Source organism: Sapajus apella, unplaced genomic scaffold (genome assembly GCF_009761245.1).
Source record: "Sapajus apella isolate SASKATOON/1434 unplaced genomic scaffold, GSC_monkey_1.0 scaffold55, whole genome shotgun sequence".
NCBI classification, from domain to species: Eukaryota; Metazoa; Chordata; class Mammalia; order Primates; family Cebidae; genus Sapajus; species Sapajus apella.
Window position 1 is genome coordinate 10,993,210 of NW_022436995.1, and position 27,747 is coordinate 11,020,956.

The following is a 27,747-nucleotide window of genomic DNA, read 5'->3' on the forward strand; positions in this document are numbered from 1 at the left end:
CTTGCACAGAAAGTGCACCTATGATCTGTGAGGTAGGAGGGAGGAGACTAGAGAGAAGGAGGATGAGAGGTACTGAGAACAAGGGAGAAAAGAGGAGGAAAGGGGGACGGCAGGAGAAGGAAGAGAAGGGGGAGGAGGGGGAGGGAGGGGAGGAGAAGAAAAAAGTGCAGGAGCTGGGCCAGAGATCTCAGGGGCTTCATTTTCCAGCTGGCACCCCACTCCCTGGTTAGATGCAGGGTCAGCACTATGCCCTCAGGCCTAGGGGAGGTCCAGCAGGTGGTAATACACAAGAGGGAGGGCGGGCATGCGCAGTGGCTCCCACCTATAATCCCAGCACTTTGGGAGTCTGAGGCCGGGAGTCTGATTCGAGACCAGCCACAGTGAGACCCTAGCATGGTGGCCTACACTTGTGGTCCCAGCTACTCAGGAGGCTGAGGCAGGAGAATCACTTAAGCCCAAGAGGCGGAGGCTGCAGTGAGCCATGAATATGCCACTGCACTCCAGCATGGGTGACAGAGTGAGACCCTGTCTAAAAAAAATAAAAAAAATAAAGTGAGATGGGCCAGTTGCAAAGTTGGAGTGGACCGAGGCTGACTGGAGAGTCTTGTCTAAAGGTCTCAGCCTCCGGAAGCTCCAGCTTATTGTCGCCGTGTGGAGCAAGAGCTCCGTGTGGCCAGATTTTCCAGTTTTCTAATCCAGAAGCTGAATTCCTGTAAAAATTTCCAATGTTTAAAGCCTGGCTTGGGCCAAACAACACACATTTCTGGGCCAGATTCTGCCTGCTCTGTGTCTGACCTGTCTCTTGGCTTAGAAAAGAGCACGGCTTTGGGGTCAGATGAACTGTGTGTGTATATTATCTGCCACTTTCTGCCTGCCGGGTCCCAGACAAGTTATTTAATCTATGAGTCCCTGTTTTCTTATCTGCAAGATGTGGATAAGCTTGGCTATCTCCAAGGGTTGTGGTGGGATTAAAGATTACACTTGGCAAGAGTGCCCTGCAGGGAGCTGGCAACTAGCACGTAGTAAGTGATCAACAAACATCAGGTCCGTCTGTCGTTAGCTTGCTGTTCTCAGGCAATACTTCTTAGAAACGCCCCTTTGAACATCTTTCCTCTCGGAAACAGTCTCCCTTGGTTCACAACGACAAGGTGGACAGTCCGTTCATTTGGATCTGAGACTGGCTGGATTGTAGTTTACTGGCTGATGTGTTTGAGGAGGCTTTCTTCCCCAAAGCGGAGGACGCATGCAATCGGACATATGAAGGCAGGCATTACCCACTGTAGCCATTCCACCTTCTCCCTCTGAAAGAGACTGAAGCTCAGAGAAGGGAAGGCTTGCTCAAGAACACCCAGCAAATGTCAGTGGCAGAGCTAAGAGGAGAATTCAGTTTCGTGGCTCCCAGCCCACGGCTGTCTGCACCCCTTCTTTCAACTGAAAATGAGTCTCCAGAATTGGGGGTAAGGGGGATTCGGGAGACCCTGGTTTTCTCGCAGAAGGTACTGTCAGGCCACCTCTGGGTGAGCTGGAGCCTGAAGAAACTCAAGCCTGCCGATCTGGCAGACCTGCAGGCTCTCTCCAGCCTTGGAGCCCCTGAGCCAGGGAGGACAGCTTGGGAGCAGAGCCTGGCCTGGGCCACCTCTGGCCCTGGGCTCCAGCCTTCCCTGTGCTGGTCCTGACTGTGCATTGCTCCCCTACGCAGGTACATTCATACCCTCAGCCTCCTCCTCAACAGGAGTGTGCATTCATTCAGAGCGGGGACCTCCATCTTGCCACCTCGGTACTTCCCATGACAAATCGAGAACTCAAGACCTAGTGGGCGCTCAGTGAAAGCTTGCTGAATGGAAAGAATGTTGGAAGAAGGACTGACTTCCTGTCTACGAGAGGAGCAAAAACAAATTGAGAACACCACCGCCAAATGCCGACAAGATAGCAGCGGTGAAACTGGTGTAGGCAACCCCTGCTGGAGTTGCGTTTGGAATTGCTACGTCTTTTAAGAAGCGGTTGCACCACATATAGGATGCACTCTACAGCTGTTCCACCCCTTTGACCTAGCAGTTCTACCTCTGGGAATAAACAAATGGTCTTGGCTTTCTTTAGTCACCATTTTTCTCCCCATGGCTCCACTTATTTGAATAACTTTTTCCTGTTTTTTCCCTCCCAGAGATTTCTTGCCCAGAGACTTCTTGAAGTGCTTCTGCTGTCCTGGTCCAAACTGCTTTTAAAGGAACGTTAACTCATGAGCAAGGCTGGCACTTTGAAGTCCATTCACGTTAGACACACAGGAGATGGCAGCCCGGACAGTGTTGGAAGCCAAGCGTGCTGGCAGGCCTGGTTTTTCCTTCTGTTCCTGGGGCTGTCCTTGTGCTTGTGGGGGGGTTGGTCATGTTTGCCTTTGGTGCTCTCCCGCCATCTCCTTCGAAGTCCCCTTTGCCTTTCCTCTTCTGAAATCTTGTCCATTTCTCAACAGGTGAGAACCTTGAAGGCTTCCGCCCAGGAGGGCCTGATATGTGTTCCCTCCTTACTGGAAGAACTGGTCTCCTAGGATGGATTTCTGGGGAGAGAAAGGGAGAGCACACTGGGTGAGTATCAGGGTGGTTGCAGGAGGCAGGTGTAGATGGCAGGACAAGATGTACCTTTCTAAGTAGCCCCAAAAGGAGCAAAGACAAACTGAAACAGAGAAGTCCAGTCACATAAGTACCCGCTGTGAGAGTCAGAGAAAAACTCAAATGATTTCTAGCCAGCGTTATACTGTCACTCCAGATTCTCCAGTTGAACGGAGCACAGCTTCTGATCAGATTTGTGTCTTTGGGAGAAGAGCTTGCATACAAATAAACAGACACGTTTCTGAGACCCACAGGAGTGATTTTGTAAGAGAGGAGTTGACAGTGGGTCTAGGGGCTTTCTCTTTCCACGCCACGTGCCTTGGCAAAGCCTCTGCCCTATTCCTCCACACAGCACGGTCAGATGCATTTGCACAGGGGCTCCTGATCTTACTGTTTCTTCCTTTGCTATGAAATGCTGTGTTCTAGACAGCTATTCATCTTTTCAATGAACATCTAGTTTTGGCTTCCCATTGCTACAATCTTCTGGAATACGCCACCTTAGGCCACCTACACATCCCCATTTCACAAACATCACTGCAGTCCATATCCTGGGACATAGGCCTTTGTGGATCCCTTGTTCTGCAAGGGAGAGACAAATCTCCACCTTCCCTGAGAAATTTACCTGTGAACACATGGTATTGGAGAGGTCCTCAGGGATGGTTTCGTCCAACTGGTCGATTTTCCAGATGAGGGTTCTGAGGATCCAAGAGGGAAAATAACTTGCTCCCAGTCACCCATCCTTTGAACTGGTGGCAGAATCTGACTACAACCTTGGTCTACCTCCTCCTCCTTCCCCCTCCCCAAATTTAGAAAATTACCAGGTGACAAGGGGCGTAGCCAGGTAGAGACACACAGATTCAGAGCAGGACAGAAGCTTGACTAGATGGCAGCAAGGGGGAATGAACGAAAGACTTTGAACCTCCAGGTTTATCTGTCGTATGAAAGATACAGAAGTCTGACCGTAGCTGCCTCGTCACTGCCGGGTGTGTGTGTGTGCATGTGTGAGAGCTCTGTGTTTCATCCTGAAAAGATAATGATACCAGCAGTGATGTTGCCTCTACAGAGAGAGCAAACAAGCCTGGAGCAGAAGCAGAGGGAAGACACTGAGGAACAGCCAAGTCAAGCCAGCTGTCCTCTCAGCAGCAAAGGTGGTTTCCGAGCCACGTGCTGCCGCATGCTCCTGAAACCAGAATTGCCTGTGTGTGAGTGGCAACTCAGGAGAGTCTCTCCTAGACACTTGTGAAGTCACCAGGGGGGTTCTAGTAAAAATAACACATGCCATAGAGAACTTTGGACTTGTCAAAATGGGCTCTTATGTCTTATCACAGGATTTCCTTTCAGGCTGGGTGTAATCTTTTTTTTTTTTTTTTCTTTTGAGATAGAGACCCCAGCCCAGGCTGGAGTTCAGTGGCACCATCTCGGCTCACTGCAACCTCTGCCTCCTGGGTTCAAGTGAATCTCCTGCCTCAGCCTCCGGAGTAGCTGGATTATAGATGTCTATCACCACACCCAGCTAATTTTTGTATTTTTAGTAGAGATGGGGTTTCGCCATGTAGGCGAGGCTGGTCTTGAACTCCTGACCTCAGGTGATCCTCCCACCTTGGCCTCTCAAAGTGCTGGGATTACAGGCATGAGCCACTGTGCCCAGCTGTAATCTTAAATGCTTTAAAAAAAACCCATAAAAGACTATGTTCATTGTTAAAAATCTAAAAAAATACAAACAGGTATAAGAACAATAATTTTAAAATTTCATGATCTTTAAAGTATTTGTTTTGTGAAAATATTAGAAAATTTTATTCCTATTGTTATAAAATTTATTTTTTCACCAAATATTTCATGGCTGCTACCTCTTCTCGCCTCCGCCTTTTTTTTTTTTTTTTGAGACAGGGTCTTGCTCCATTACCCAAGCTGGAGTGCAGTGGCACAATCTCTGCTCACTGCAGCCTCTGCCACCCAGATTCAAGCAATTCTCCTGCCTCAGCCTCCTGAGTAGCTGAGATTACAGGTGGGCACCACGCCCGGCTAATTTTTGTGTTTTTAGTAGAGATGGGGTTTCATCATGTTGGCCAGGCTGGTCTTGAACTCCTAACCTCAAGTGATGCACCTGCCTTGGCCTCCTAAAGTGCCGGTATTACAGGTGTGAACCACTGCACCCAGCCAAGCTTTCTTCTTTATGTCTTTAAGTAGTCTTCACAAGCATTATTGTAAAAGACTATATAATATTCCATGTGCGACTATATTATAATTCATTACGCCATTCTCCTGCAGCGTCATGCTAGTGGACATTTATGTGGTTTTTGAAATTTTGCTCTTATAAATCTGGGACAAGCATTGTTTGACATGCATCCATCTTTGCCCCCAGTTCTGACAATTTCCTTGGATTAGATTCCTAGAAGGATGCTTGCTGTGTCAAAGGATTTTAGGGGAGCGGGGTTCTTAAAATTAATAACACCAAATTGCTTTCTAATGCATGAAGGTTCTGTTAGTTCATATCTGTGCCCACATGGAGTAATATATTTTTTTAAAGTTTTGCTAACTTAATAGTACAAGCATGATTTATAATGCATTTTTATTTATTTGCGTTTTTGTGGTCATTAATTTGGATTTATCTTGTGAATTTTTCATGTATATTTTGTTGATTCTTCCACGGGTATTCTAGTTGTTTTCTTATCCATTTGATTGACTCTATATATTCAGGTCAATCTTTCCGTCTTTTTATTCTCTCTTGAGATAAATGTTCTCAACCTTGTATGAGCCTTTTTAGTTTTCTTTATTATGTTTGCGAGCATTTGAAAGATTTCCATTTTTCTTTGGTCAAATGTATTAATTTTTCTTTATCTCGCTTACTTTCATGTCTTTTATCCTTCTGGAGCTTGTTTTCCTGCCATTTTAAGAGCGAATATTTATCTTTGCTTTCTTCTGGAGTTTTATGGCTTTGCTTTTTATGTTTAGCTCTTTAATCCTCTGTAATTTATTTTGGAATCAAGTACGATGTGAAGATCTAAACTTATTTAATTTTCTAAATCGTTAACCAATTGCCTTACCACCAGTCAATCAGTAATTTTTGTCTTTCCTTGCTCCTAGGAACTGCCACCTTGTCATCAGCTGACTCTACATATGTAGCTAGTGCGTTTATGTCCTAAGCTTTGCTTTTAGGTTAGTTTTCTTTTTCTCTTTCATTGACCTACCTAATAATTTTTGTGCTGCAACCATACTGTTTGCTGTAAGGATTATAGCCTTGTATTATAATATTTTCTTGCAGAGATGGTCTCTTCTCATTTCACATAATTCTCAAAATCTTCTTGGCTAGCCTCGCCTTTTCATTTTTCCAGGTGAAAATTAGAATAATTTAGAAATTTAGAATAACTTGATCAAGGCCTAGATGCCATAGTTTAAAAATAATTGCATTACATTTATAGATTAATTTGGGGAAGAATGAACATCATTATAAGTCTTATAAGAGTTAGAGGGTGTCTTATAATAATTATTATATGAAGACATAATAAGGCTTCTGCTCTGAGAATGTGTTGTGTCACTCATTTATTTAAGTCTTTATATCTCTGAAATGTTTTATTATTTGCCCATGTTGTCCTGCTTCTTTATTGTGAAGGCAATTCATATTTATAATTTTGTGGCTATTGTTAATGGTATCTTCCTTTCCAAATTTTTGTTTGTTTTTTGTTTTTTTGAGACAAAGTCTTGCTCTGTGGCCCAGGCTGGAGTGCAGTGGCGCGATCTCATTTCACTGCAACCTCCGCCTCCCGGGTTCAAACGATTCTCATGCCTCAGCCTCCCGAGTCACTGAGACCACAGGGGTGCACCACCACACTCAGCTAACTTTTGTATTTTTTAGTGAAGACAGGGTTTCACCATGTTGCCTAGGCTGGCCTCATACCCCTGGCCTCAAGTGATATGCCCGCCTTGGCCTCTAAAAGCGTTGGGATTACAGGCGTGAGCCACCGTGCCTGGCCTCTTTTCTATTTCTTTTAAAAATAATTGTATGGTGTTTTCACATTTAACTTATTGATATGATGCCTTATATTAGCAGGTCTCCTAATATTAAATCGTGTCCACATTCCAGGAATAAAAATTACTTGATCATGGCCCATTAATGTTTTCATTTAAGGCTGCTTTTGCTTTGCTAGTATTTTATTTTGGATTTTTGTGTCAATATGACAGATTGTTAAGAAGGCCAGATCTGGAATGAGGCTGCCTGCGTTTGAAACCTGGCCTTGCCACTTCTGGCTGTGTGTCCTTGGGCAAGTTCCTTACCTCTCTGATTCTCCACAAAAACAGGATAGCACTGGCATCCAGCTCAACTCCCAGGGTTATAAGAATTCAATAAGAGCAATATGTATAAAGTATTTCCACATTTATCTCATCCAAACCTCATGACCCTGTGAATTAGGCATTGTCAGCTAGGTTTAATAAAAGAAAACCGAGGACCAGAAAGGTTAAGTGACTCGCTCCAGCAGTTCACCTCTGGTGAATTGCTGATGAGATGTGTCTTCTCCACTTCTCTTTGCTGCCTCTCAGTAATTGAGAGACATTTGCTGTTCTTCAAAGAGCAAGCCGTTCTACATCTGCTTACCTTAGACATATAATCTCCTTTGTTCTGAAGGACTGTATTTTCTTTGTCTGAAAAACTTCTACTTATCCTTCAAAACCCAGGTCAGAAGGTCCTTTAAGTTACCATGGCATCTAATGCTTATATTTTTGTACCTGTCACACTATTTTGCAGCAGTTTCATCTTCCCCCAGGGTCCTAGGCCTCCAAGTAGGGCTCACCCCCATCTGTTGAACTGAGTGATAGGCTCCAAGTGAGAAGCAGCGTGGCCTGGGAGAAAAGGTCCATGTTTCGGAAATCAACTGGAATCTAATTTTTAGTTCTACCAACAACAACAACTTATCTTTCTCCTCCCCAGCATCATCTTCCTCTTCTGTAAAATAGGAATAATATCCCAAACTCACAAGGCAGTTGTGGAGATCACACACGGGTAAAGCCCTTAGCTCAGCGCCCAACACATAGTAAGTGCTTAATAAACACCGTTCCTTCCTTTCCTCTCCTCTGACACCTCTTTCCCCACAGGAGAACCACAACCTTCAGGCCAGGGGTCATTTCCCACACACCTTTCTCCCCACTAGTATCTAGCACAAGCCAAATAAGAAACGCTTCTTGATCAAGTCTCCCTACAACCTTGTGAAAAAGGAAAGGATTTGTGTACCCATTTCACAGAAGATGAACGGAGGCCTTAAGGAGAAAAGGACCTGCCTAAGGTCACAGAGGTGAGTAAGCAGCAGAACCGGCACCGGCACCTAAATTCCTCGACCTAATTTCCACTCAAAGACATTGTTTCTCTGGCCCTAAAATGGGGCTGCACTTACAGAAATGCATTCCTCGGCTGGGCGCGGTGGCTCACGCTTGTAATCCCAGTACTTCGGGACGCCGAGGCGGGGAGATCACAAGGTCAGGAGACTGAGACCATCCTGGCCAACGTGCTGAAACCCCGTCTCTACTAAAAATACAAAATATCAGCCAGGTGTGGTGGCGCGCACCTGTGGTCCCAGCTACTCGGGAGGCTGATGCCGGAGAATCACTCGAACTGGGAGACAGGGGTTGCAGTGAGCCGAGATCATGTATGATCAAGTATGTTACCCTCTTATAGCATTTGGGGGCTGAGTTCAGCACTGGGGCTAGGGCATCAGCACTCCTAGGAAGAAATCCCAGCTCTGCCACTTGTGATAAAAAACAAGCGACAGAATCAGGAGTCTTGTTTGACCCTTTGTTTTCCAAACTCAGCGACACCATGAACAACCCGAACAAGACCAACGACAGCAACACCAACAATCGGACTCGCCTAAGAGCTTCAGATGAAGCGTCTTTATGCCTACTTTACAGATGAGGAAATCAAGGCCACAAGATGCTAAGTAAATTGCCCGGATTTGCAGCCGCGGCGCGGCCCGGAAGAGCGAGGTTGCAAACCTGGGCCATCTGGCTGCAGATGCTGCCTGGATTTTGTTTTGAGAGATGCTCTGGAGTTCTGAGCAAGCCCTTGTGGGTGTGTGAGACCCTTGCTGGATGACAAGTGGCCCTCTCCATCCAGAGTTAACACCAAAATATTCAGAGGCACGAAAATCAAAGCAGCAGCCAGGAGCAGCGTGGCCCCAGGGAACTGAATGGCTATGTGACCAAAGGCAGCAAGAAAATACCAGGCTGTGGCCAGGCAGGCTTCGGCTCCAATCTCAGATCTTGGACTAGCTCCAAGGCCTGGCCCAGGGCGAGTCACCTCATCCTCAAACCTCAGTTTCTTTGTCCAAGAAATGGGATAAGAATAAAGAGCTGTTGTGAGGTTTGGCCTGCCTTGCTTTTTCATACCATGCAGTCGGTCGCAGCCCAGGCTTGGCGGTTTAGCTTTGGGAGGGGGTCCTCTCCCCACCTCCCTTCCCCACCAAGTCATCAGGCGCCTGCCTCATTCTGGCCAATGTCTCAACAGTGCTCTCTCCTCCTGCCTTTGATCTCCAAGCCACTCTGCCCCCAGGGTCTTCGTCTACTAGTGCCATTCCCCAGCCCGGAAGTCAGCAACTCCCCACCCCTACCCTGTCCTGACGCCGACCCCCTCCATGGGCACACACATGCGCCCACATGAAATGATCTTGACTTGGGTTCTTCCAAAAGCAGAGTCAAGGCCTCAAGGGCAGGTGGTTCATTTGAGGGCTGTCCCAGAAAACACCAGCAGGGAGAAGAGAAGTGAGAGTGAGAAGGAAGGCGTCCAGGACAGACAGGGGTGTTCTCAAGCCAGTGGCCGCTGTGGATGCTGGGGCTCAACTTTCTTGGGAATTCCCAGGAAAGAGTCTAAAACATCGATCTCAGAGCTGCGCCATTTGAGGGCCAGGGAGCTGGGCTATGACTCCACAAGCTCTCACTAATTACTGGGTGAGGGCTGCTCCGCAGAGACGTCCATTCCTAGTGCTACCAGTGCTTTGTTTGTTTTGAGACAGAGTCTCGCTCTGTTGCCCAGGCTGGAATGCAATGGCACGATCTCGGCTCATTGCAACCTCTGCCCCCTGGGCTCAAGAAATTCTCCTGCCCCAGCCTCCTGAGTAGCTGGGACTGAGGTGCGTGCCACCATATCCAGCTGATTTTTGTATTTTTAGTATAGACAGTGTTTCACCATGTTGGTTAGGCTGGTCTCAATCTCCTGACCTTGTGATCTGCCTGTGTTGGCCTCCCAAAGTGCTGGGGTTATAGGCGTGAGCCTCCATGCCCGGCCAGAACTACCAGTCTTTCTATGCCTGGGGGAGTGTAGACTCCAGTGACCACAGTTAGGTTCCCACTGAAGGGATTCTGACGGTGGCAGATGGAAGCTGGCAAGACAAAGGGCCAGGGCAGGGCACCGATAGACTCTGCTACACGGGTGGGCCTCACACACAGAGGCCATTTGCAGCTCCTGGGCGGCCTGATAAGCACAGTCTCCTGGGCCCCACCCTCCTCAGAGTGTCTGCTTCAGGAGGGCTGGGGTGGGCCCTGGAATTTTTAACAAGTGCCTAAGTGGTATGCTGCCGGTTATCCAGGGTCCTCGGTGAAAACCACCACGCTGTACACACACACACACACACACACACACACACACACACACACACACGCCAAATAAAATCCAAATGCCTCCGCCTAGTGTTCAAGGCACTGGGTCCTCTCCTCTAAACACAGCTGCAATCTTACCCCCGCAGGCCCCCTGCAGACACTGATGGCTTGTTTTGTCCTGTCTCTGGAGCCAACTCTCTTCCTTCTGGCCACTCTACCCTGGCTTGCTCTGTTCGCTGCTGAAATCCCGTGTCTGCCATTTCTGCCTTCTGAGACTGTGCCTATCCTTTAATTTCAGCACTTACCTCTTCAGTCCTTCCCTTGTCCCAGCTCCCGCCCCTCCTCCACTTACTCTGGGCCGTCATAGCCCCTTATCTGGGCCTCTCCAGCAGCACATGTGGCTGTCTGCCTTGTATCCCTAGGAAATAAGTGCTTGATTCATCTTCTTCATAACACCCTACAAATCACTTTGTCAAAGAAGGTCTCTTGGTTTTCAAAACCACCCTAAGACATGGGGAGTTGGGTGGTATGATTAGCTCTGTTTTGTAGATGAGGTTCAGAGAAGCCAAGTAACTAGCCCAAGGCCACACAACTGGAACTGGTTGGTTGGGCTTTGACTTTGGGTCTTCTAGGTGGAAATTCTGCATTCTGCTGGCCCTCTTGTCTCCTCTCTGCTCTGCTGGTAGCCCTTGAGGGCAGAGGCGGGAGTATCTTCAATCAATATTTGTTGGATGAGTGGTTGGGATGGGCTGGAATGAACTGGAATCTTCTTGGAGTTGTTCTCAGAATAGGCTCTTGTAGAAAAGCTTGGCCTTTGGTTGACAAAATGCCTTACGTCCTTCGTGTTGCCTCAAAGAACAGTTACCCATCTTTGCCTCTAGAACCCAGAAGCGGCAAAGACTCTAAAATCCCTGTTTGGGCTCAGAGCACCCTTTCTCAAGCTATGCTTCATCATGAACCAACAACCTCGAGCCATCCCCTTCCCCTGCCAGCAAGGCTGAGAAACCCCACGGTCATCTTATCCTTCCAAGTGGCTGCCCCGATCATCTTCACATCGTCCCAGACCCATCGGCAAAATCTCAGGAAATGTGATTGCTTCCAGTGAGGAAGGGATACCCATGACTTGTGACTTACTTCTTGATGGCAAGAAATAAAGGGTCTTGGAGTGTTGGAGAGAGTGAATCAGAACAAGGGAGAGAAAGGGGTGGGTGGGTGGATGGTGCTTCTTGCAGGGATTGGCCTTTGGCTGCAATGTCTGGGCAGAGGGGAACCCTGTTCATCATCATTGAAAAGGGAATTCAGTGTGAGGGGACCTGACCTATAGCCAAGAGATCTGGACACACTTCATTCTCTGCGTCTTGGTCTACCTGGGTACCCTGCCTTCCTCAAAGGGCGACTTTAAGAGCCAGATGAGTTAATGGTTATAAAGTTAGTTTATAAATCACAAAGCCTCATGCTATATTAAAACCGTGTTTTTATTATACAGATGGGGAAGCTGATTCCGTAGAAGTGACCAAGGACACACAGGTGATGAACACCCAGCATTCCCTGGGATATGCCTCACCACCCTGGGCTCCCAGCCTCTCTGTGCTGACGAGGGATGGAGTCCTGGGGTCTGGGGCTAGAGTTTCAGATCTAGTTCCACCTCCGGTACTAGCCTATGGCATAATCTCAGGCCAGTTACTTCACGTCTCTGGAGTTTAGCGTCTTCGTGTTTTCTTTGCAAAGAGCCCTCTTTCCTTATTTTCCTGATTGTCTTCCCTGCCGGCCATCTCATTTATAACATCTTTAGCTGCCACCTCCCTTTCTGACCTCCAGTCCACATCTCCAGCCCTGTTTTTATTCCTTGCCCCGGGACCCACCGTATGCCTGTAAAACACTCAACAGACACCAAATGCAACTCAGGTCTTTCCCCACAAACCTGAATCTCTTCTTGTATTTCTTGTCTGAATGAGTAATATCATTTTGTGTGACTCAACCACATGACAGATGATGAGGAAACTGAGGCCCAGAGAGGCTAAGACAATGGCTCAATTTACACAGCAATTGGTTGGCAGAGATAGTCGTAGGACTAGAGCTCAGATTTCCTGACTCCGGGCCGGATGTGCCATTCTACTCTCTTCCATTTGATTGGGGAGTGGCTTGAAAATATTTTCATTGGTCTCTCAGTGACAGACTGGTGTTAGTCAAGACATGCTGGGCTGTGGTGCAGTAACAATGAGCCCTGACATCTGGCATCTCAGTGGCTTGGCACTATAATGTTGATTCCTTTATTATTATTATTTTGAGATGGAGTCTTACTCTGTGGTCCAGGCTGGAGTGCAGTGGCATGATCTTGGCTCCCTGCAGCCTCTGCCTCCCAGATTCAAGCGATTCTCTTGCCTCAGCCTCCTGAGGAACTGGGATTATAGGCACCAACCACCACACCTGGCTAATTTTTGTATTTCAGTAGAGATGGGGTTTCACCATGTTGGCCAGGCTGGTCTTGAACTCCTGACCTCAAGTGATCCACCTGCCTCCGCCTCCCAAAGTGCTGGGATTGTAGGCGTGAGCCACCGTGCTTGGTCTATAATGATGCTTTCTCACTCATGGAAGGTCCAGTGTGGGTTGGGTAGCTATATTAGGGAACGCCAGGGAAACAGGATCAATAGAATCTGTCTATCATATATATTATACACGCACACGTGCGCACACACATAAATTGGGTCTGTAAGGAGATCTATTATCAGGTACCGGCTCACATGATTATGGAGGCTGAGCAGTTCCTTGATCTGCTGTTTACAGGCTGGAGAGCCACGGAAGCCGTGGTGTAGTTCAATGATCTGAGAGCCAAAGAGCTGACGGCATAGATTCCAGACTGCACTGGAAAGCCTGAGAACCAGGGGTGTCAAAGGCAGGAGATCAGTGTCCCAGTTCAGCAGGCAGGCAGAGAGGGGCGAGTCTGGCTTTCCTCTACCTCATTGTTCTAGTCAGGCCTTCCGTGGGTTGGAAGACACCCACCTATATCAGGCAGGGCAAATGCGCTTCACTCAGTCTACAAATTCATACGCAAATCTCTTCCAGAAACACCCTCACAGACACACCCAGAAATCACGTTTCACCAGATATCTGGGCATCCAGTGATCCATTTAAGTTGACGCACAAAATTAACCATCACGGTAGCCTCCTTCATCTGTAGGTACATTAATTGAAATATGTAACCAGGACAGAGAGTGAGAGAGAGAAAGAAGAGACGCTGGCTCTTAGCTTCAATCTGGAAGCTACACATCATCAGCCTGAACTAGCAACATGGTCCCAACCCTTTCACACAAGAGCCTGGGAAAGGGAGCGCGGGGCCATGCCGTGAGTGCGAACAGTCCTCGCTACAGGTATTGACCTGCCGTGTGCCAGAGAGACCAAAACCAAACCATGCGAAGAAAAAGATACCCTCTGCTGTCAAGAAGGTCACTGCATCTAGGCCAGGCCATCTACGTTTTTGGTGTGTAACTAAGAAAGGGCCCCACCCTGGGGATGCCCTGAAGGAATCTGAGGCCTGCCTGCAAATGATGGCCATGGCTGTGGAGATATCTCAGCTGGAGAGGTGGCTGTGGAGCAGGGCTGGATGAAGGGCAGTGGGCTGCAGAGATGAGAAGCAGAGGGAAGGTGGTGGGGAGGCGGGAGGAGGAGGAGGAGCTTTCTGGAGACCTGGTGCATCTAAGCCAAGGTAAGCCCCATAAGGCTGCTCTCAGTGGGGGTGGCTTGGGTGGGTTGTGCTGGCTGCCCCTGTGCTGCAGGAAGACCTCAGAGCCCTGCGTTCTCTCAGGGGATGGGCTGGGAGGCAGAACGTGATGGGGCCTGTTAGAGATGTTACAGGCCCAGTGCGGGAAGCTGTTTTGATTAAATTTGGGAGCATAATTGCAGGGTTTGTGCTGCGGTCTCATTATGGCTTTTTAAATCTTGTTAACCTCTCCTCCCCATCTCCCAGCCCCCTCGCTTCCCTCCACAACCACAGGCTGTGGCCTTAGAACAATACCAGGAATAGTTTCTGTCCCTCCGCCACGGCTTTCTCCTACTCCCCCAGACTGGATCCTGGAGGCCAGAGGGGCTCAAGGCAGGAAGCAGGGAGGAAGGCCCGGTGAGCCGAGTGGGGATTTCATGAGGCTTAGTCACCCGGAGTGCGTCTTGTGTCAGTCCTCATGCATCCAGCAGGGTGGAGGGCGGCACGAAGGGGTATTGGGCGTGATTTGAAGTGACGGTATGAGTGAGTGGAGATTGGCTTCTAGAAGTTGAGAGAGGCTGGAAGGGACAGGCTGGGGAGGGGTGGGCAGCGGCCTGGGAGGTTAGGAGGAAATGGAGAATGAGGGACGAGCTTGGTGTGGGCAAACGTGCGAGGTGCAACCTCTAGGCAGGGATTACATGAGACAGGAGAGGCCAGGCTGTGGCACAGTCACAGATAAGCCCTGGCCGTCAGTGGCTTCATGCGATAGTGGATTGCGCTTCTCGTTCTTGGAAAGTCTCAGTGGGCTGAGCGCAGAGGGATGGCTCAGTGTGGCTGTGGAGTCGTGGTGGACTGGGAGAGTGAACTGTTTGGTGCCCAGGGAGGGCGTGCTGGCAGAAGAGGCCAGGGCAAGGGGGCACGGTGGGGGATGAGGGCCTCCAGGCCTCTGCCTGCCATGCTGCAGTGGTGTGGCATCGGGCTGTGAGCTCCCCTGGGGAGTGGATGCCACCCCCAGTGGGGCTGAGGGGAGAGGGTGTTGCCTGGGGAACCAGGGCTGAGGCAGCAGCCTGGGCTGCAGGGAGAAGGTGCGGAGCCTGGCTCCACCCCTGCAGCTGTCTCTCCCCAGGGGCCCTCCAGCCACTCCTCTTCTCCCTCTGCTTCCCCTCCCACCTCGTGACTCAATCGCTGTCTTCAGCCCTGACTCTGTCCTGAACTCCCCACGCTGCGCCAATCACCGCCCTTTAGGGTCATGGCACTTTCAGCCACCCAGGATGCAGGCCTCAACCCTTCGGTCACAGACGCCCCTCGGGCCCCCACCCCATCATCCAAACATTGATCCTGTGGATTCCTCCTGCTCGATATCCCTGGAATCTTCGTCCTCAGCTGCCTCCACCCTTCCCTGTCCCGTGCCATCTGCTCGCTGCTGGCCATGTGGTCACCTTCTCACGGGTCCTTCAGCAGCTGCCCTTGCACCGTCCACCCCCCAGTTCTTGACGCTGCAGTCATAGAGGGTTATTCCCAAAATCTGGTCAAACAGCTCACTGCTTCAAACCCTTCTCTGGCTCCCTCCTGGCCCCCAAGGTCCTTCCCCCGCAGGTTCCTGCCTATCTCGTCTCTAGCCTCTCAAGCATCGAGGTGGTCTAGCAAACCAAGTCGTCTGAATGCGTCGTGCTTTTATGCGGTTCTGAGCAGCGTCGTGCACGAAGCTTAACTAGTCCTCAGACGCCACCTCTTTTAGGAAGCCCCTCTGGCTCTCACAGATAAAGCAATCCCCCCATTCTTTCAGCACTTTGCCGTAGCCCCCACTTTCTAGCATATGTTGCAGCAAATGACGTCCATGTTTCCTCTGTTCCATCAACCGCAAGCACCTCCTGGGCAGGGCCATCCTGCGTTCCCCACCAGCGTTCCCGCCCAGATTCCACAGCCGGCACTCGGATGGGGTGCAGGAGGGCCCCCACCTTACTGAATGAGTGAGTGAATGAGAGCTGCAGCTGGGGCTGGGCTTTCTGCAGAGGCTTTCTGAGTGACCAGGAACCAAACACTGGGGAACCTTTAGGGCAGAGCCTGGGCGTCACAACTAAGGCTTGTTGAATGCTTCCAGAGCTTCAGACACTGTGCTGGCCAGGGTCTGTCCATCAGAAGACACAGAAGGCCGGGTCAGAGGAGGAGGAGGAGCGATGGGCTGTGGGCAAGCAGCACACTGCCTCCTGGCAGGGTCCTACTCACATGGTCGGTGGCGGGGGGGGGGACACATGTGTGGGCAGCTCCCTTGGGGCGGGAGCTGAGCCAGATGTGGGAATATTGTCCTCTCCCAGCGCTGTCCTGGCAGTGCGGGGCTGTGTCTCAACAGCCATCTTAGGAAACACTGGCTTAGTTCTTCATGGCCCAGGGGAGGTCCCAGGGGCATTTTCCAGAGCAAAGGGACAAGGGCAGCTAAGCCATGGTCCCCACTCTGTGCCAGAATGTTCATTCCATCCATGGGGTACTCTGTCTGTCCCTCAAGGCATTTGCCTCCTGCCCCTCAGCCTGTCTCTTGCCTCAGCCCAGAAAGCCTCTTCCTTCATGCATTGAGCCAGGTCTCACCCACCTACAAGGCCTTTCTTCTAGGAAGATTTATGGGACTTGCCAACCTCCTCCCACCCTGTCAGTGCCAGTATATTGGCCTATTGTAGCTGCACGGCTGTCTGAGGGAGACCAAGCAGAGGAAGCAGAGAGCAAGCTCTCTCTGTGTGTGGACCCAAGAACTGTCCTCTCTGCACATCTGTGAAGCTGACCTGGGGTGGTAGGATGCGGGCGGGACGGGAGTCGGGACACCCAGCTCCTGCCCCTGGCTTTGTTGAAGCCTGAGCAGGCTACTTGCCTCTCTGATCCTCCGTTTCCCCATCAGTAGAATGGAGAAGTTGGGTCAGGGAGTCTTGAAGGGCTTTACAACTCTAATATCAACATCACTGAACACAGAAGCCTACCACGGCAGCAGCTGGTTAATGAGAGTCCAAGGAATGGTCCCTGATTACCCCAGGCAGGGTTATCTGACCAGCGTCCCAGGATGGGGGGGCCTCCCCAGGGGTGCATATTTTCAGCACCAGGCCCCAGATGCTGGCCAGGAAAGAGGGAGCAAAGGTTACTGAAGGTCAAGAGCAGAGCAACAGATGAAACCAATGGCCTGTGTTTGCCAATCCAGGTTGGGGTGAGAGGGCAGAGAGCTCTGGGCAACCTGGCCAATCAGAATGGGCATGACTCTGGAGGTCTGGGTCCGAGCTGGGCTTCACCACTGCAGTGACAGGACTTTGGGTTGGTCATTTAAATACCTCTGGGTCCAGGTTCCCACTGCAAAATGGGGGAGAACAATACCTACCTCACAAGGCTGTTGTGAGCATTAAATGTCAGCACGTGCTTGAAATGGTTTGGTAGCATCTGAACTTAGCACATCATAGGTGCTCAGTAAACCTTCATTCTTTCCCTCCTCCTACCCTCTTCAGTTTCCATCAAATACGTTTGCTGATCCGACACCAGTGAGCCATACAAGGGTGTATGTCAGGCCCTCCGTTCCACCTGCCAAGGTGCGCGCTCAGTGGCCACAGTCCCAACACTGTGCTGTGCTTGGCATCTTGGGGTATCTGGTGTGGTGTTTTCCTCCCAGGCACTTAGCGTCTGCTGGAGAGACAAGTCCACACTCACACTCACGCAAACTACTAAGAAATGGATAAATGACATTTCTCCATTACCTGGGAAAGTCAATGTCAATGTCATTGTCCCACGAAAGGGATAAATGACATTTCTCCAAAAAATGACTCATGGATAATTCAGAGAATGGTGGTCCCATATGAACCATAAGCACTAGAGAGATGGGGGTTCGGGAAATGGGGTTCAGCCTGGATGGGAGTAACCAGGGCAGGGAGAGGCTACGCTGCCCGTGACCTGCTGAGTTGAGAGTAGCTGGGCTGCAGTGAGACTGGGATGCGTTAGACATGGGCCGACTGCTGAGGCCAGAGGGTCGCCAGGGCACGGTGAAGCTAGGGCTCGGGACGTGCTTCTGTGGGGAGAGCCCTGGAGTGAGGGGTTGCAGGAGTCCAGCTCTCTCGGCTAAGCCTCCTGAACTCAGGTATGTGGAGCCTGATCTTCTTCCAGGTAGCAGGCTGACAAATGGCCTTTCAACTTCTGCCAGGATTGGCTGGGATAGGATGGAGCTGGTAAGAACAACTGCACTATGAGGAGATTGGAGGGTGGGGCTGGGGCCAAGGTGGGGGCTACTCCCTGTACAGAAATTCAACTCCACCTCCATCTGTCATGGACCGCCCCTGGCAACACAAAGGCCAAGGAAATGGAATTAACATGTGCTCAGCACCTAGATGGTGCCAAGCTCACACCTGGCACTTCACCTTCAGAAGCTCATTTTCCCCATGCTGGCCCTATTCTCTTCCGATCCCAGATAAGGGAAACTGAGGCTCAAGGCTCAGAGGAGTCAGGGCCCAGAGTCTTGCAGAGAGTGGTAGGTTGGAGCCCTGTGCCCTTCCTCCTGTAACACACTGCGTCTCCGTGACTTAAAGGTTGTGCTCTAAGTTTTAGCATGGACTCCAGCTCTCCGCCATCTACCTCCTAGATTGAAACTCAGCCCGTCGCAGTGGAAAGGCTGCACTATGCCCTAGGGCATGTTCCTCATTTCATCAGCCACTGCCCTGCTAGATCATGCCTGGTTACACACGCAGCCTCCTGGAGGGCAGGGGCTGGGTCTCATTCCTGGGCCCAGCGCAGCCCTGGCACAATTGCCAGGGCAGAAGCGATTCTGGTAATTAGAGTGAGTGGTGAGTGGAACTACCCCACCCAGGCGGGTGTGTTTCTGGAATCCACGGGTGAGGTGTTTGCTGACAAGTCCGGGAGGGAGAGAGGGAGGGGCGAGGGACTGCCCACCTCCCTTGAGCAGGAATTCCTCCTAACGGGCAGAGTTCTCAGCCGATGAGAGAAATGTTGGACAGGACCCTGACAAGAGAAAACTCTAGCTGTAGCACGGAGTGAGTAATTAGATGCTAACTCATTTGCATTTCACAGGAGAGTCAGGGATGTTGGGGAAACAAAGCCGCAAAGATGAAAGACCTCTTGGAGAAGGGAACGTTGGGGACAAGAAGCTCAGACAGCCGGGGAGGGGCGGCGGCACAGGTGTGCTGCAGGCACTCAGTGGCACGGATGGCGGGATGGGGGCAGAAGGTCTGAAGGTCCCTGCCATGCCCTCGAGGGCTCCAAACAGCAGCCTGGGCTGCCTACCAGTGCCCTTGGGATGCTTTTTTCTTTGCATTTGGAATGACCAAGAGGGAGACAGCAAGACACTGAGACAGAGGCCCATAGATCCTCTCAATTTCTAGAGTAGGGGTTAACAAGGTTTACCTGCCAAGGGTCACCTGGTAAATATTTTAGGCCTTGTGGGTCGTACCCTGTCTGTCACATATTCTTCTTTGTAAAAGGTACAAAAATCGTTCCCAGTTCTAGGAACCAACCAAAACAGACCACTGCTGGCCTTGACGCCTGGGTCCGGAGCTTCCTTCTCAAGATGGAATGTAAGGCCCAATATCCATTCTGCATTTCTAACAAGTTCTCAGGTGAACACGGAACGCACTTTGATTATGGAGGGTCTGAGGTCACTCTGCAGCATGGGATCTGCGCTGCGAGACCTCATCTAGGAACTGCTGAAGGCCTTGATGGAAGGCGCCTGCCTTGTTTGCAGAACTCAGCGGTAGCCGTGGGTCCACACACTCGGAGTTCCCTCCCGAGAAGGCCCTGCTGCCCATCTGCAGGGAGCAGGGCAGGCAGGCAGCCCCAGCTGTCAGCTCCTTCAGGGTGTCTGCCTCAGCTGCAGACACCCACCTCCTTTGAGGTCACACCCTCCCCAGGGTAGCCTGCGTCTGATGACTGAGCACGATGGGAGTGGAAAGTCCTGGCTACTTCAGCTAGACACAGGATGACTCCTTGCCAGGCACTGGGGCTTGGTCGCACCTGCTTTGCAGTTTGCTTTCAATCTCCCTCAGCCTAATCCATCTCCCCTTTCCTTTCACTGGTGTAGATCTTTAATAAACCCCTGTGGTACCCCAAACTCCTTCCCAGAGTTCACTCCCAAAGAACCAGCCTGTGACACAGGCGATGGGAACACATCCTGGCTGGGGGCAATGGTGACCGCAGGTTGGGGGTTGGCACCAGCAAGATTCGCCTAGGGGCCACTACACATCACTGCAGAAACTAGAGGCATCTCAGGACTAAGACCTTCCAGGGGTCCCAGCATGGCCAGGAGGAAGCAGGGCAGAGGGAAGCAGGAGTGCAGTGGTACAGGGTCTTCTAACCTGGATGTGCTTCGTGGCTCTGTGCCACTGCTGTTCTCTGAGTCTGTGTTTACTCATAAGTAAAATGGGCCTCATGAGCCATTCTTCTGGCTGTTTTTCCTGTGGCTTCTGTTAATAAATCACCCCAACCTTGGTGGCCTAAAACAACAGGGGTTTATTATTTCACAGTTCTGGGGGACAGAAATCAAAAGTTGGCATCATTGGGCTAAAATCAATGAGTCGGCAGCGCCGTGCTTCCTTTGGAGGCTTTAGGGGAAACTTTATTCTTGCTTCTTCCAGATTCTGGGAGCTGCCAGCATTCTTTGGTTTGTGGCCTCATCACTCCGATCTTCAATACCAGCATCTTCAGCTCCCCTCTCTGTTCTCACTTCATGTCACTTTCTCTCTGTGTGTCAAATCTCCCTCTGTCTGTCTCTTGTAAGGACACCTGAGGTTGCATTTAGGACACATCCTGATCATCCAGGATAACCTCCCCGTCTCATATTCTCTAACTTAATCATATCAGCAGATATTTTTTTTTTCCTCCAAATAAGGTCACATTTACAGCTCCAAGATTAGGACCTGCTGTCTTTGGAAGCCAGTATTCAGCTGACTCCTCTTGCCATCTGCCTCCCTTGCAGGCTTTTCAGCTCTGCTTGAGTTCTCCTTCCTGAGCTGTAGTTCTAGATGCTGGCCCGTACCACTTGCTTATACAGCTCAGATGTTCTCATTCTGCCAAAAATTATTTTTAATGTATATTTATTAAATATATGGCTGCTCGGCTCACACTGTTGGTTTTATTGGCAACCTCCACAACTAATATTTACTGAGCATATACTGTATGCTCCGTGTTTTACTCGAATTATCATCCTTCTGCCCAAGGAGGTAAGTGCTGTTACAATCCCCATCATGCAGGTAAAGAGACCGGGGCAGAGAAGCGAAACGGCCCACTGTCTGCTCACGTGGTGCTGGGATTCCCGCTCTGGTTGTCTGAGTGAACGACCTTCTCATCCCCCACACATAACTGCCTCCCCGGCATGAATAGGGCTTCTCTTTGGGACTGCTTACAAAGTCCAGTTGTTTTTGGACTTCGGAGCAAGCTTCTTATCAGATTCTACACATTACAGGCATAACACAGGAAGGGCTGTTCTAGAATGCTGAAGGTCCAATTCTAAGAGCCAGGGAATGAGGTTCGTTTGGGGGCTGCGTTTGTGACCTCTGCTGTCAAGCTGAGCCCGGGCAGGGGAGGAGGGGATATCCCAGACTCTCCTCTAACCCTCTGATGGCACATCTCAGCAGCTCTTAATTACTCTTCCAACTTTGAACTGCTGGGGACTTGGAATGTCACCCTTGTTCCTGTTAAACGTTTAGGTTGAGCTTCTGGGTTCAGCTACTTATTCCTCAGCAAACGAGCAGCGCAGGTTGCTGGTCATAGACGATTGTATTTATGCTTTGTCCTGACTTTAATTTCAGACCCTAGAAGTACTTATATATGTAAAAAATTGTGCAGTCTATGGAAGAAAACTGCAGTGGACGGGCATTTACAAATGATTATCTTGTGTGTAAGGGCTTCCAAAACCATAAATGTGCTCACTTCAGCAGCATACGTACTAAAAAGTTGGAACAATACAGAGAAGATTAGCATGGCCCCTGTGCAAGGACGACAAAAGTTCATGAAGTGTTCCATATCGATTTTTTTTAAGCCCGTAAGTGGCAAAGTGGATTGGCCCCATTTAGTTGCCATCAAGAGGGAACTGAATTTTACAAGCAAGCATGCCAGCAGACCTCAAGTTAAAGGGTATGAAGCTGGTCTACACACATCTTATTTCTCTGGATAGAAAGAGCAGCAGGAGCAAACGGGCTTGAAGGGTTTGGGGGCATGTAGCATTTGCCAAGCTGGTGCCAAGAATGGATGTAGGCACGTGGTAGGAGGGGTCATGGTAGGAGGAGCGGTGACGCAGGCATGCCGTGGGCATTTGGTGGCACAGATGTGGAGATGGCGGGACAGGGACAGAAGATCTGAAGGTCCCTGCAATGCCCTCGATGACGCCAAGCAGCAGCCTGGGCTGCCTATCACTGCCCCTTGGATACTTTTTAATTTTCATTTGGAATGGCCAGACTGAGACAGAGATGCATGGATACTCTGTTTTCACCTGAGAGTATCCATCTCCTGGAGACTTTCCATCGGCCATGAGGGGGGACTTTGTGGACAACACCAAGAGCTTGAACTTAATTCTCAAGGCCACAGGGCACCTCTGCAAGATTTGAAAAGTGACATGTTTATGTGCTTTAGGAATATTTTTCTGGCTGTGATAATGGCCCCAGCAAGAGGTGAGGAGGGCCTGGATTCCTACTGATAAAGAGTAAGGACTGGCCGGGCGCAGTGGCTCACGCCTGTAATCCCAACACTTTGGGAGGCCAAGGCGGGTAGATAGCAAGGTCAGGGGTTTGAGACCAGCCTGACTAACATGGAGAAACCCCATCTCTACTAAAAATACAAAAATTAGCCAGGTGTGGTGACGTATGCCTATAATCACAGCTACTCAGGAGGCTGAGGCAAGAGAATTGCTTGAACCTGGGAGGCGGAGGTTGCAGTGAGCTGAGATCGTGCTATTGCACTCCAGCTGAGCAACAGAGCCGGATTCTTTCTCTCTCTTTCTCTCTCTCTCTCTCTCTCTCTCTATATATATATATATATATATATATGAGTAAGGACTGGGTTTGAGAGAGGCCAGTCCAGTCCAGCTAGGAGTTGGCTGTGGACCGGGAAACAGGGGGAGGAGAGAAAGATGCCCCTGTGCAGCTTGGGTGAGTGGGCGCACGTGAAGCTGTTCACAGAGGTGAGCACCAGGATGCAGAGAACCAGCGGGACCGCGCGTGTGGGAAGAAGGAGCAAAGGTAGTTTCACCAAGCGGGGAACTATGGGTTGGGAAGAGGCAATGGCTGAGAGGGATAGGAAGTGTGTGCTGTGCCCTCTGTCATGAGGCAGGATGCTGAAAACTGCAGCTGGACAGAGGCACGGATGGAGGAGGTGGCAGCAGCAGGCATCCATGGGACAACTCTGGGCCAGAAACCAAAAGCCTAGGCCTGTTCCATCCTGGTTCACCACGCACCTTCGGCAAGGCACTTTCTTCCTCTGCCTCAGTTTCCTCATCTGCAAAACCTGGGAGTTGAACCCCATTGAGGGTTCCTCCAAGGAGATGCGCTGGGGAGGGGATGTCTTTGAGCCCTGGAAACAGGGTGCAAAATTGTGTGCCCTTGTCCCCTTTTGCAGAGGGACCGGCAGGGTCACTTGAGGAGGGAAGTGACGTCAGATCTCAGAGGCCACACCTGCGGTTGGAGACACGCTGGTAAAAATTGCTCTCTACGTATGCCCAGGATGAGTCTCATCTCACCCAACCAGTTCCTGGAAGGCAGAGATCTGGGTCATAGGATGTGTCTCGACACCCCATGGGGGTCTTGCAATACCCGTGGAGCCACATATGCTGGCATGGAGGCGCCTCACTACATCTGGCTCTTCCAGGAGAGACTCCGCCCCTTGGTCAGCTCAGGCATGTGCTCCCTGCTGGAGCCTCTGGGGCCTCCAAACCCTGCCTCTCCCTCCTCCACCCTGCAAAGTTTTGCTCCTTCTCCATGCAGACTTTTCCATTCCCCTGGAGGAGCCCTGATTTCTCACTGCACTGGGATTTCCCAGATGAGGCGTCTGTGCCTCATGTGCAGCCTACCTTTCACCTATCTGGGATGGAGGTCATCTGCATATTCCTGTCTCTTTCCTTCTCTTCTCTGCCACATGGGCCTTTTTCTGGCAGGGACCATGCCGTAGGTACCTCAGTGTCCCTAAGTGTCTTCCTTAGTGGCTGACACATACTTGGTGCTCCATGGAAGTTTCTGGAGTCGTCCTAACTTACGGAATGAGACCTAGCAGGGTAGTTCCTATTTCCAACCTAGGCCCCTCACCCACCCTGCTTCCCTGAGGGTTGCTGGGAGGACCCGCAGCAGCGGCTGGCACCTGCAGCTCCTGGCAGCATTTGCAAAGTCCCTCATGGGTCCTTTCCCACTGGATCCCAGGATGGCGAGTGTGAAATGAGACCAATAAAAGATTGCACAAATTTTGTTGGACTCACACATAGGTTGGAAAGAAACACCCATGTCTGAAGCATGTCGGAGCAGGCCTTCCACCAGGCCCTTTAGAAAAAGGGTTGTGTGTGTCGTGTAGAACAAACCTGGCCGACAGGACAGGCATTAGCATGCCCATTTTACAGATGTGGAAACCGGATCTGAGAGTATATGGGACTTGCTCAAGCTCCCACTGCTACACCAGTGGCACCAGCACGCCGTCCCTGGGGTGGGAGCCAGGGTGTGTAAGGTGACGTTTTCCCTGGTCGTGAGCAGATGGGCTTGTGCCCTACCTGCACGGCCCCGTGTAAAGTCCAGCTGAGATCCACTTCCCTCCCTGGTTTTCTTGCCTGGGCTTTGCCCAGTTCCTTGTCTTCATACACCACAGGATGCCCTCTGAGCAGGCGGGGAGGCCCGTGAGCTTGGCAAACAAGCTGTTTGCTCTGGGAGGTGGGCTGCTTCTGAGGACAGAACAGGATTTCTGGGACTGGTGCGAAGGAAGTCACCCACAGCCTGGCTGCCTGGCTGGGCGGACGGTTGAGGTGGCCAGAGGAACTTACAAGTGGCCCTCTAGTCTCAGGAAAGGCTGCAGGGCTGGAAAGAGAGCAAACTCTGTGATTGAGCTGTGGGAAGGCTGGCCCGAGCCCCAGGGCCTTGCTGATGGCAGGCTGGCTGCCGGGGCACCCCCAGACGGGCCAACGGAGCCAAGCCGACAGCCAGGAGAGAGGCCTGCCCTCCCACACACGTGGGAATGAGGCCTGCTGAGTCACTGCCCAGCTGGACGCAGCTCCCACCGAGGGCTGGATGGAAGGCGGGAGAGCATTCCCAGCCAGGCCAGTGGCCTCAGGACACCCTGAAGTTAGCTGAGCCCTCTAAATGTGCCGTGGTAGCCCGGGCTGCCCCTCGCACTCCTGAGCTGAGGCATATTTGCCTGCAGCCAGCTCCTGGGGAGCTCCGATCAGGCAAACAGCCCTTCAGACAGGATTTGGGGCTAGAGGTCAGATCCCTGAACTTTGGGAAAAAACAACCCCAGGACAAGTCACTTCATCTCCCACATCCTCACCTTTCCTCTCAGTGACATGGTGAGGGCGACAGGGGCTGTGGGGAAGGTCTTCAGGGGTTGCCCTGCATATAATAAGATTCAGGCAGGCTGGTGGCACTGCTCCATGCCTTCCCCTGAGGAAGGGACAGCAGCCTGGTCCCCTCTGCCCCTGGCCTGCCACCGTTCCCTCCTTTGCCAGTGTCATCCCTACCTTGGGCCCTTCAGAGCAACCAGGCCCTTCCCTGGAGGGCCAGGGGGGCAGCTCCTGGGGAGGAACTGGGGTCACCTCCTGACCCGGGCCTGGCTGGGAATCCACCTTTCGCCTCGGGCAGTGGGCAGAGGAGGGTACCGGCCCTGCAGGCGGAGGCTTCTCTCCCCTCCAGCACCAGCAGCGCCCTCTGGGAGGCCCAGGTGTTGTGCAACTTGAGAGGCAGCTAAGCCAGTGGACCACTCTGCTGGGACAAGTATCAACAGGAAGCCTCAGCGTGCATCCAGTTCACATTCCGGGGCACCCAGTCCAGCCCAGAGACACCGTAACTAGACACCACTCTGGCTGGGGTTGCCTGTGACACAAACCAATCTTTTATCTGCCATCTAAGCCTCCCAATTTGCACAGCAGTGACGTACCTTCCACCGCAGGGAGATTTCCAAGCCTTCTAGTGAGGCTGTGCCTCCTAAGCTCTGAGCAAACAGGGAGTGGGTGATTCTGTAGACACAGGAAGGCTTTATTTATGATTTTCAGGCATGAGACCTTCAAGGGAGGGTCCCATCTGTAGGAAGCAGGGCCCCAGCAGAGGACCGGACACCCAGTGGGTGCTCAGGGAGCATTCAGGGACAGCTCACTGAGCAAGCCACATCTCCGGGGATTAAAGAAAAGAAAGTGAAGCAGAATCTGGTTAAATGGGCCCCACATGTGCCCAGAGAAATCTCCCCCCCATCACATAGACACAGGCCCTCGCCCTCCATGCACACATCACTGAGTTATTTCTCACGCTTGGAGCAGGGTACCATGGCGATACAGAACTCAAGCCTTTTACCTTTCAGGCCCAGAATGGGAAAGGAACTCACTCAAAGCCACCCAGCAGATTAGTGACAGCACTTTTGATGGTTAGTATTTTTTATTTTCCCATGGCCTACCATTTCATTCCACAATTGTCCTCCTTCTCCAGCCCTCTCCCAGCCAAGTCCCTGCATCTGCTGCTCCTGCCGCCAGTTCCCAATGCTGCATTTCAAATGCTTAGGGAAAGGGGATTGCTGGCAGAGGGAAGGGCACGTGCAAGCTCCCCGAGGCAGCAGGGAGCAAGTGAGGCGAGCACCCACCCGGGCTAGCAGGACTCAGAGGAGCGGGGGCAGTGGGGGTGGGTGGGAGTCGGAATAAGATCCAACTTCATGAAGTTTGTTTCTGGATGTGGAGCTAGCAGCTCATAGGGCCATCTTGCAGTCTTCAGGCAGGTAAGACTCCCTGCTTGTGATGAAGGGAGCCTCTGCAGTCCTGAGGCACGGAGGATCTGGGCATGAGCTTGCGGGGATGTGGGATGGGGACGTGTGAGAGAACACACATCTCCTGCTTCCCAGGTCAGCGTGCCAAGGAAGGTTTCCTGGAAGGCACAGACTCTGTGTGGGGCCCGGAGGAGACTAGCCTGCTGTGGGCAAGCTCCCCAGGGTGCCAGTGACCAGACTTTCTTAAATGGTTGGGCTATTTCTCCCAGAGGGGAGGAGCCCTTCCCCTCATCCTGAGAGCTGTGTGAGCGTCCAGGGCAAGCTCTATGGATTTGGGTCAGGAGTGAGCAGGAGGTCACACCATAGGCATCTTCCTGGGCCGAGTGCGGCTGCCCCCAGGTGTGCCTCAGGCATTGGGCCCAGCCTGATGTGTCTCAACAGGGTAGGGCTGGCCAGAGGCTGCCATGGGTGGTGTTGGGGGAAACCATAGGAGGAAAGGTAAACCAGGGCTCCCTGACGTGACCTCAAAGGTAACCTTGAGGTCAGCCCGTAGGGGCCCCGGGGGCGGAAAGGCGAAGGGAGCCTGGCACTCTTGCTGGTTGTGAAATGATGGCATCTCCTGCGGGTCTGGAACAAACACATAGTTTGCCACAGAGCGTGATCCTTGGGGACCACGTGGTCGGTGCTATTGGAATTCAACACACACACACACACACACACACACACACACGCACACATTACACACCTACTGTGGCCAGGTGTTGCCAGGAGCGGTGGAGCCTCGAGGAGCTCAGAGTGTACAGAAGAACCATGCACTGCTCAGAGAACACGGGCAATAGAGTTTCGCTTGAGGGGTATTATTTTTAAAGTGCTACCGAAGCTCTGAGGAGGGAGAAAGGAATTCTGGTTGGAAGAGGCCGGGAGCAGCTCTGGTTAGATGTAAATGAGAAATGAGTTGGGGCT

General features: G+C 51.3%; 1 non-coding gene across 1 annotated transcript; it reads left to right on the forward strand.

The window, feature by feature from the left end:
- Positions 1 to 21,772: 21,772 nt before the first annotated feature.
- LOC116527740 lies at positions 21,773 to 21,879 on the forward strand. The gene has a single exon (XR_004258703.1). It is a non-coding gene; the product is annotated as a U6 spliceosomal RNA (small nuclear RNA).
- Positions 21,880 to 27,747: the final 5,868 nt, after the last annotated feature.